This window comes from Narcine bancroftii, chromosome 7, assembly GCF_036971445.1.
Source record: "Narcine bancroftii isolate sNarBan1 chromosome 7, sNarBan1.hap1, whole genome shotgun sequence".
NCBI classification, from domain to species: Eukaryota; Metazoa; Chordata; class Chondrichthyes; order Torpediniformes; family Narcinidae; genus Narcine; species Narcine bancroftii.
The window spans coordinates 56,890,995-56,900,402 of NC_091475.1; the positions used below are offsets into that span (position 1 = coordinate 56,890,995).

The 9,408-nt window shown below is 38.9% G+C and overlaps 1 protein-coding gene across 4 annotated transcripts in view; it reads left to right on the top strand.

Annotated features, from left to right (window-relative positions):
• Positions 1-8,524, top strand: part of LOC138738953 (choline-phosphate cytidylyltransferase B) — a 73,368-nt gene extending 64,844 nt beyond the window's left edge. Inside the window, exons 10-11 of one of the 4 annotated variants that reach the window (XR_011341900.1) lie at positions 259-437; positions 4,385-8,524. The gene's annotated coding sequence lies outside the window, so the exon portion shown is untranslated. The other 3 variants (XM_069890185.1, XM_069890183.1, XM_069890184.1) reach the window with 3 other exon arrangements.
• Positions 8,525-9,408: the final 884 nt, after the last annotated feature.

Consider the following 9,408-nt stretch of genomic DNA (forward strand, 5'->3'; position numbering starts at 1 on the left):
TAGGTAGAAAAAGATTCTTAACTGTATCAGACATAGAATTTACTTCAATTTTAAGTTATGCAACTTGTAAATCTGATTGTGGAAAATAGGCCCAGAATCTGTATTAATTTGTTGTTTAAAATTTATTTTCAGTTCTTAACATAGAAGATTACCACAGAACAGGCCTTTCGGCCCACAATGTTGTGCTGACCTCTATAAACCTACTTCACAACAATCTAATTTTTCCCTTCCTCATACCCATAACCCTCTTTTTATTAGCCTCTAAATTTCTCTGGAATCTGTGATGACGGAATTTCATGATTTGTGGATAATCACTACTCTGCTAATAACTTCAAGAAAACAAGAGCCTGCTATGAACTCCCTCAGAATTCCAAGAAATGCTGAAAGAAAGTGCAGTTAGCGCAATGCTGTCACAGCGCCAGCGATTGGGACTGTCTGTAAGGAGTTTGCATGTTTTCCCCGGGGGCTCTGGTTTCCACTCACTGATCAAAATGCATCGGGGGGCATGTGTTTGTGGGCCAAAAATGACCTAAATTTAAATTTAAAGACTTAATTTGTGGTATTGAAATTAATCAGATCAATAGCACAATGCTACCTGTTCAGTTCCAGATTGATTTCTGGTGGTATTTACTTTCCACCAATTCCCCCAATCTTTTCAAACCCAAAAAAGAACAAATGAAACTCATCTCATTCCTGTGGATAGGAAATTGTTCTTGGAGGGTTTTATTTTTACATAAATCTCACTTTTCTTTCTGTGTTGAATTTAACTCTAATTTATCATGTTCTTTCTTGCATTATAGTTACACAGCATAGTTCTTCACCCATCATCTCCATGCTGACCATCAAGCACCCATCTACATTAACACCATTTACCAGCTCTTCGTCCACAACCTTCTCTGACATGATGATTTGAGATCTCTTCCAGATATACCTTGAACGTTTAGAGTATTCCCCCCTCCAGCACCCACCTATTCTGTGCAGTCCAGAATTGAACCAGGTGGAAAAAAAATCTTCTTAACATGTGTGTTCTGGTTCTAGACCTATCTGCTGTGTAGAGAAGTCTCCTTCTCCCTCCCAATCTGTGCCTTTTATAATGTTGTACAACTCCATCAGGTTTCCTTCAGACCCTCCGCTTTAAGGAAAACAAATCCAACCTTGCCTCAAATATAGGGCGACACGGTTGGCATAGCAGTTAGCGTAGCGGTTAGCGTAACGCCTTTACAGCGCCAGCGATAAGGACTGGGTTCAAAGCTTGCGCTCTTAAGGAGTTTGTTCATTCTCCCCATGTCTGCGTGGGTTTTCCCCGGGGGCTCCGGTTTCCTCCCACCATTCAAAACATACCAAGGGTCTAGGTTGATGGGGTGTAAATTGGGTAGCACGGACTGAGAGGCTGAATTGGCCTGTTACCGTACTGTGTACCAAAATTAAAATTCCATCAGGTGACATCCTGATATACTGTACCTCCCCCGCACCATTTCCAGTGCATTACCACCTCACAATAGGAAGATGGTGAAATTGTATGAAGTTGCATCATGACATCTTTTACTCATGACCTGGCACATAAAGACACTCATCTCATTTGCTTACTTACTTGTGCTGCCATCTTTAGGGATCAATTAATTTGGACACAAAGTTCCCTCAGCACTCCTTTGCATCCTACCCTTCAGGATGTATGACCAGCCAGTTTTCAGACCTCCCAAAATGCATTTCCTTGCACTCGTCAAGATTGAACTGCTGAACCTCTCATTATCAACACGACTCATCACAAGCTCCCAATCACAACCTCAACCCTCTGTTTCTTAATAACCAGCCAGCTTTCCCTAGATCCCATGGGCTCTAACTTTCCATGTCAAACACCTTACTGGAAGTTATGTACACTCCATCAAGTACCTCATCAATATATTTTGCTGCTACTTCGAAAAATTTAATGAAGCAGTGAGACATGATCTTCTAGTAACAAAGTAATGTTGTCTATCTCTGTTTGATCCCTGCCTTTCCAAGTGTCGATTTAGGGTGGCACTGTTAGTGTAGCATTCAGTACAGCACTAGTAACCCGGGTTTAAATTTGTTGGCCTGCACGGAGTTTGTGTGTTCTCCCCATGAGCTGTGTGGATGCTCTGGTGATCTCCCACCCTCCAAAACAGAAATACTTGGTCAGTTAATTGGGTTGGTGTGGATTTCATGGCCCAGAAGGGCCTTTTACCATTCTGTATCATTTATTTTTTCCCCAATTAATCCTTTTTAAATTTTTTAGACAGCACGGTATGCTAAAACCGTGCTGCTCAATTACACCCAATTGATCAACAAACTCTGGTAAGTTTCAAACGGTGGGAGGAAACTGGAGCCCCTCAGAGGAAACCCATGAGGACATGGAGAGAATGTACAAACTCCTAACAGGTAGTGCAGGATTCAATCGCTGGTGCTGTAACAGTGTCATACTAACAGTTACGCCCAATAATTTCTCTACCAGTCACATTAGACTCAATTGTTTCTAATGACTTGGTTTCTCTCTATGCCACAATTCTTGAATAAAAGGTAATTTACTGTTTTCCAGTCATCTGGTACCAGTGAAGATTTAAAAATCTTGTCAGGGCCCCAGAAATGTCCTTCCTGACTCCCACAACATCCAAGATGCATCTCATCCTCCTCTGGGGGTTAGTTCACCTTTATGCTCAGTAAAACATCTAATACATACTTCTTTCTAATCTTAACATGCTCAAGAACATCCCTGTCTCCTTGAAATCTGAAAATACACTGTGTTTCATGGATATTGTTGAGGGTAATTCATTTAAGACTTTATTCACATCATTTCCATCAGGGTTTTTTTTTTTCTTTCCTCTCACCTTAAGTAATCCCTGTGCCATAGGTGCTCTGTGATTAGTAAGGGTGAGTGGAAGAAAACGTTTGAAAACCACTGGTTTACAATGCATTGGTTGTGCTTTTGACCCCTCTTTGCCCCTTCTCTTTCCCTGGTTACCTTTGGCCAAGATGTGCACAAGATCCCTTGAAATTTCCCTTCATCTTATTGGCCTTTTTTGCCTTCTTAATTGAAGTATCCCCAGTACATTCTGTGCTCCTGAAGTCCCTCGTTCATACACTCAAACTTGCCATTTCCAATATTTATTCATCAAATCCTCAATATCCAGTGACATCCAGGATTCCCTGGACTTGCCTTCCTCATTTTTACCCTTACAGGGAGGCTTTGTGAAATTCTCTCCCCAGGGAAGCGGCTGAGGCTACTTCATTAAATTTAGATAGATAGATTTTTACATTAAAAAAAGGAATTAAGGGATATGGGGAAAAGGGTGGATGGAGTTGAGTCAATGATCAGATCAGCCATGATCTTATTGAATGGTGGGCCGGATGGCTGACTCCTGCTCCTAGTTCTTATGGAAAAAAACTCCCTGCAAGTTCTTTAGCCCTGTTTCGGTCCTGGTGCAACTCATTCTAATTGTACAGATTAGACCTTCCCACAAATGATCCAAAATTCTGAAGCTCTGTCTCTTGCACCTAGGGTCAATAATAGGTGACACAAGCTGTATTGCAAGAGATTAAGGACCTGCTCTTTAATCTGTCACCTAACTCATTACATTTGTGTTACAAGGCCTCACCCCATTTTCTTGCTTTGTCATTGGTCTGAAAATGTTTCCTGATCATTGGCTGCTTCAGGCCACCTGGTCTTTGCTCAACATTATCAACGTGCTACATCTCTTTGAGGGAGATTGGCCGCAGGGATCTCCTGCATTTTCTGGTCGCTTCCCACCAGCTTCAATAAATTAGGTGTCTTCATCATCAAACATAGAATGTTTGGAGATCAAAAAAATTGGCTCACGGGATATTTGGATTTATTTTCTTTTGGGCCAGTTGCAGTTGCAGGCCCGACCGATGAAAACTACTCCACCACAATCTAATCCTTCTGACCTCGCACCCATAATCCTCTTTTTCTTACATCCATGCGAGTCCATCCACAGCTCCAACCTATCAGTCAGAAACTGCAGCCCGACACATCCTTGGCACACCCCCTGCAAGTCTCCCTGTTGCTGGAGGAGCATGAAATGGTATCAAGTTCTCCAGCTATTAATTGGACTGAGACCGTACTAACTCACTTTCAAGTACAGTACTGCTATGGTCCTTGTTCATCTCTACACACGAGCAGCTACAATGTAAAGTCCTGGCCTTTTGTTTTTATTTCAGTAATTGGGAAGTAAAAGTAGAAATTTCCACTCGTTGCAACTCACCACACCGCTGCCTCCGTCTCTGGTCTCCATCAGCTGAACACTGTCTAATGCGTTCCAGTCCTTCTCACTTGTTGCTGCCACTTAACTTGATGGTTCAATGAGACTGAATATTTAATGAAATAAATATTGGTTCTCTCATTTTTCAGAATCATAGAGGTTCATATCTTCTTGCACATTGGGAAAATGGGACACAGTGCATATATCCCATACAAGCAAATTCTGGGCCACCAATCCAAGATCAGATGCTGTAATGTTTGGTATCAAAAGTAAAGACACAAGAATTTCATTTTCTCAAAACACTTTTTATATAAACCTTCTGGTCTCGCAGTAATACGAGAGTTATCCTTTTCATGGTATCCAGTCTACTCAATCGGAAATGGCCTCTGTCAGGAGATTCAGAACAGGACCTAATTCAAGTATCACTAGCGTATCTATAAAGTATAAACTACTTCTCAGTGATAAAGAAGTGTCAATATAAATGTACAAACTGTCTTACCCTCTGTTTGTTGCTGCACTGTGATGTTGGACACAGAAAAGTTGGGTGCAATCTTCAGTCAACTGGAGTGAAAGAGTAACAAACAAGTGGAGAGATGGAATTCATTACAACCTTAAAATTAGACATTTGGTCTACACTTCAAATAACATGTTTACTTTATTGTTGAAATATTTTGCACTATTTGAGAAGGTAAATTTGGAGCAGATGCAATCTTCATTATCAATCTGAAATAAGACCAGATTGATAAATGTTAAAAATACAAATGTTCAATTTCAACATTTGTGTGGTGGTTCAGTGAGTTAGGATGGAACACCAGCCCCACAGTTGGCAAAGTCTAATTTATTGGCCACACAATTTCTATTTTACTGAGTTATTGCCATGCTATTACAGCACCAGTTCAAATCTGGCACTGCCTGTAAGGAGATTGTATGTTTTCCACGGGTACTGCACATGTTCCAAAGACATACAAGGTTGGCAAGTTCATTGGGTGTATTTGGGCCATGTAGGCTCGTGGGCTAGAAGGGCCCATTACAATGCTGCACCTCTAAATCAAAAATTTTAATTTATGATGGTATGCCCTATTTTTCTCTTACAAAGAGAGTATCAGAAAAATGGCTAGTCTCATTCAAGGAACATTTTATTAGATGTTCGTATTGATCTATGAAATGACTGGTGCTGAACACCTCCTTAGCCTTCTGAATGAAGGGGAAAGCTGAATATACATAATAGCAGCAGGCATTAAAATGGATGAGAGTAATATAAACATACCAGTGCTATTGTGGCTTCTGGGTATTGAAGTAGCCTGCTCTGGAATTATAACAGGGATGTCACATGTCCAGATCGTGCACATTCCAGCATCAAGCACAACAGGTGCAAACATTTTTTTCCAAATTATCACTGACACGAGCCCCTTTTCCACTGGCATCCTGCTCCAGGAATCAACTGGGACAGGGTCCAGTGGAAAAGAAACACTGTCCCAACGCCAGCGTCAAATGACATCATTTCACATCTCTACCTCCACTCATATCCCCAGTGTTTGCTGATGGTGGCGTGCTGATAAAACCAGTGGACAAGGGACAGCAGGAAGTCACCCATTACAGGTAGAGTACTCCAAGCCCCAGATGAGTTGTGTTCAGTGGAAAAGCAATTAGTGTCCCAGTTAAGGGTGACCTGGTGGAAATGGTGATGGGATAGGAAATGGCTTCCTATCCCTGGACGCTGCATGGCCAATTAACTGGGATGCCCATGAAAAAGGGGATTGTTTACAGCAGTAAAGAAGTTAATAGGTTCAAAAACTCTGGAAATCCTTCAGAAAAACAGGAAGTTCATCTGGGTATATGAACTACTAGAGTCCGAAGGTTTTAAAATCAAACTTTGCTCATTTCAAATTGATTCTAAATTTTTGACAATAATTGATCACAATGTTGGAGCATTATATTTACTTTTTGTAAATTATGACATGGTATTATACTAAGCCGATACATTTTTCATCAACTGATCAAAGTCACCAATCCTTCAACAACATTTCACTGACCCTGAACAGTGAAACTGCTGAAGCTGGCCCAAAAGAAAATAAATCCAAATATCCCATGAGCCAATTTCTTTTTATTTCCAAAGATTAAATGGCCCTTATGTTATTACAAAATTCAGAGAACATGACAACAGGGTTTCATACCTGGATCTTTCTTTGGAATTACAGAAACACAGCAGAATTAAACAAATATTCCATTTAATATGTTAAAAAAAATTAAACTTTTTCTACACAAGGCAAAATGGATACTGCTTTCAAATTTAATACAAAACACATTTGACTGAGACACAGTGATCACTATATTAAGTTTAAATAATACTCACACACATACAAAGTAGTAACCCAAATGGAACCAAAATCTGCTGGAGAGCATCCTTGGCTCTTGCGACCACATGAATCGTAGAACATTCAGTTTTATGTGGAAACTGCTCAAAGCTGAAAAAAATTCAACTTGTCAAAAGTGGCAAATCGTAGGTTGGTTCGACAAAAAGAAAAGGAATCCTATATCATTTGAAATTCCGCTCTGTTACTTGTGCCCAAGTTGACTGAGGATTATGTGCATTAGATTTCTCAAAGGTTTGTCCAAAACAACCAAAATCTGTTCTTAGCTTTCTACCTTGATGAAACAAGTAGCTGTGCTATTTTAATCATTCAAAATATGTACTTATTTTCTGGTAACACAAAAAAGTATCGCCATGCAGTTTATTTTGCAGAATGGCTAGTTTAAACGCAACACTGATCTTTGATTAAGTTGCTGATAGCTTCACTTCACCTATTTATACCTTATGAAAACACAAAGAAGGCCTTGAACTCATCAGTAATGTTTATTTTTCGCAATGAGAAAAGATTCTAAATTTCTGATATTCCTACTTTAGGATTTTCCAAGACCTGGGGGTTCTACTGCCCTTAAAAGCAATTATCACACAAAACAAAGGGCTCAGCCTGTGAAGGTCTTGAATTGAAATAAATTCCATTTTAAAATTGGAATACTGTCAAACTTATTCAATACAAATTATTGGCAATTGCTGGTGACTTGGAATATTCTCATTATTTTGAATCCTATAAAAACCAATCTAATAGAAATAAAACTAACCTGGTGTTTACCACTTATACCAATAGAGTTCATTAATCCTAATATTTAATGCCATTATTATCTGCCTCGGCAAATGAAAGAAGAATAAATCATGTCACATCTTGAATAAGATTGATCTGTGCTGTAACTCCATATACTTCTTGGCCATTTCTCTGAATTGCTATGGTTAGCAAAACGCTATCGATTCCATTTAAAATGAACTGACTGAGCGATGATTGCTTTTGAAGATGTTCAGTGTAGATGTTTCCTAACTTAATACTGAAAAGCATAGACTTTAATTTTTATGGTCTGTTCCCTGAGCTTGAGCTTCTTAAAGAGTAGAAAATCATTCTGATGGAAAGAATTCACCTGAAATGTTAACTGTCTTCATAGCTGTTGCCTGAATGGAAAAGCATTTTGCTTTAAAAAAAGAAATTGTTGCTTTTTTTCCATGTACCTTTAATGATCTGGAATACTGATCAAACCAACCCTTAACCTCATCTTTGCTCAGAATATGATCCTTAGAGCCAGTATCACGCTGGTAAATCTGTACTGTACTCTTCCAATTTTCAAGTTAATTTAATGCAGAACTTTTAGATGTAAACCAAAAAAATTACATTCATCGTGAAGTTTTTTGCAAAGAAAACTTTACTTAAAAAAAACAACCTAACTTGTATTTTATTCTCCAAATTGTTGCCCAGGCAAAATCAGAAATTTAAAAAATGTAATGAAAGTTCATTGTTACCACGGTTTAGAAAAGTAGCCCGGAAAATGGAGAAGAGAGTTTTGTTCAAGTTTTGTCCCAAAATGAAACAAAGATTTCTGGATGGCAGCTTTTCCAATTTTCAGATCATTTAGCAACAAGAACATAAATTGCCTGTTCTCTTCACCCCAAAAGTTGACCAAAAGCCAGCCTCTATTCTGATTTCCTTGAGCTGTCTTGTCTGGGTAATGTTATGACCATTTTATTTGAGGCTCTTGCATCATGTTCACTGAAATGTTGATCCACACTTCACTTCATGAACTACATGAAGGTCTACATGATGAATGGTTTTTCTGTCATCATATTGATCTTTTAAGTTGGTTACTGTATTAGTCAATCCCTCAATGTAATTTTTATTTATTGAAATACACTGACTGTAAAAATGCAAATGAAAACAATAAATGTTTGAAACAAGTCAGCTGCACCTGATTGACGTGTGTGCCAAGTCCTTCCCGCCAATTTTTCTGTTCAAAATGAGGAAGATATTTCTTTCCAAAATATATTCAGCTAACTTCAAAGCACGATAGAGGAGTGAAATAAAAAAATAAATTTTCACTCAGTGAGCCTCGATTGTAAAGGATAGATCATGGATAATTAACATAATTGGCCAAATTTGCATGATCAGAAAGCGCTGTGAAGATGCACAAAACAATGTAATGCTTGAACCAGCACAAATAATTGACTGTTACAATCACATTACAGTTAGCAATGATAAATATGCAATTGATCCCAGAGTTTGATTTGATACCAGATTTATTTTCAGAGTACCACCTTGAGATTTTTTTTTTCTGTGGGAAAGGCAGAATTACCACAGAATTTCTCAAAGGTGCAAAAAATAACTACACAGCATATACATGTAAACAGATAATGAATGTAAACAAACTGCAATACAGAGATTTTATTTTAAATCAATAAAGTGCACAATTAAAAGCACAAACAGCAATTTTTCTCATTTTAGGAAATTTCCCATTCCCATCTGGTTACACAATTTCCATCACTTCTTCACCTCCTCCTGTACTTTTTTTTCCCCCTCTCTTTCCACCCCCCACCAAGCCCTTTCATAGTGATCTGTTCCTCTATCAGTCTCCCTTCTGTCCTTTCACTTCTGGGACCCTCTCCCAGCTTCTTTCCCCATTTACATGTGTAATATTATCCAGTTCCCACAAGTTTTGATACTGTCCAGCCTAGAAACATTGACCATTTCTACACACACACACTATCTGACCTGCTGAGCCCCTCTCCCCAGCAATTCTTTATCTGCTCAGGATTCCAGCATCTGCAACTTTTGGGTTTCCCTATTTTTCGCAA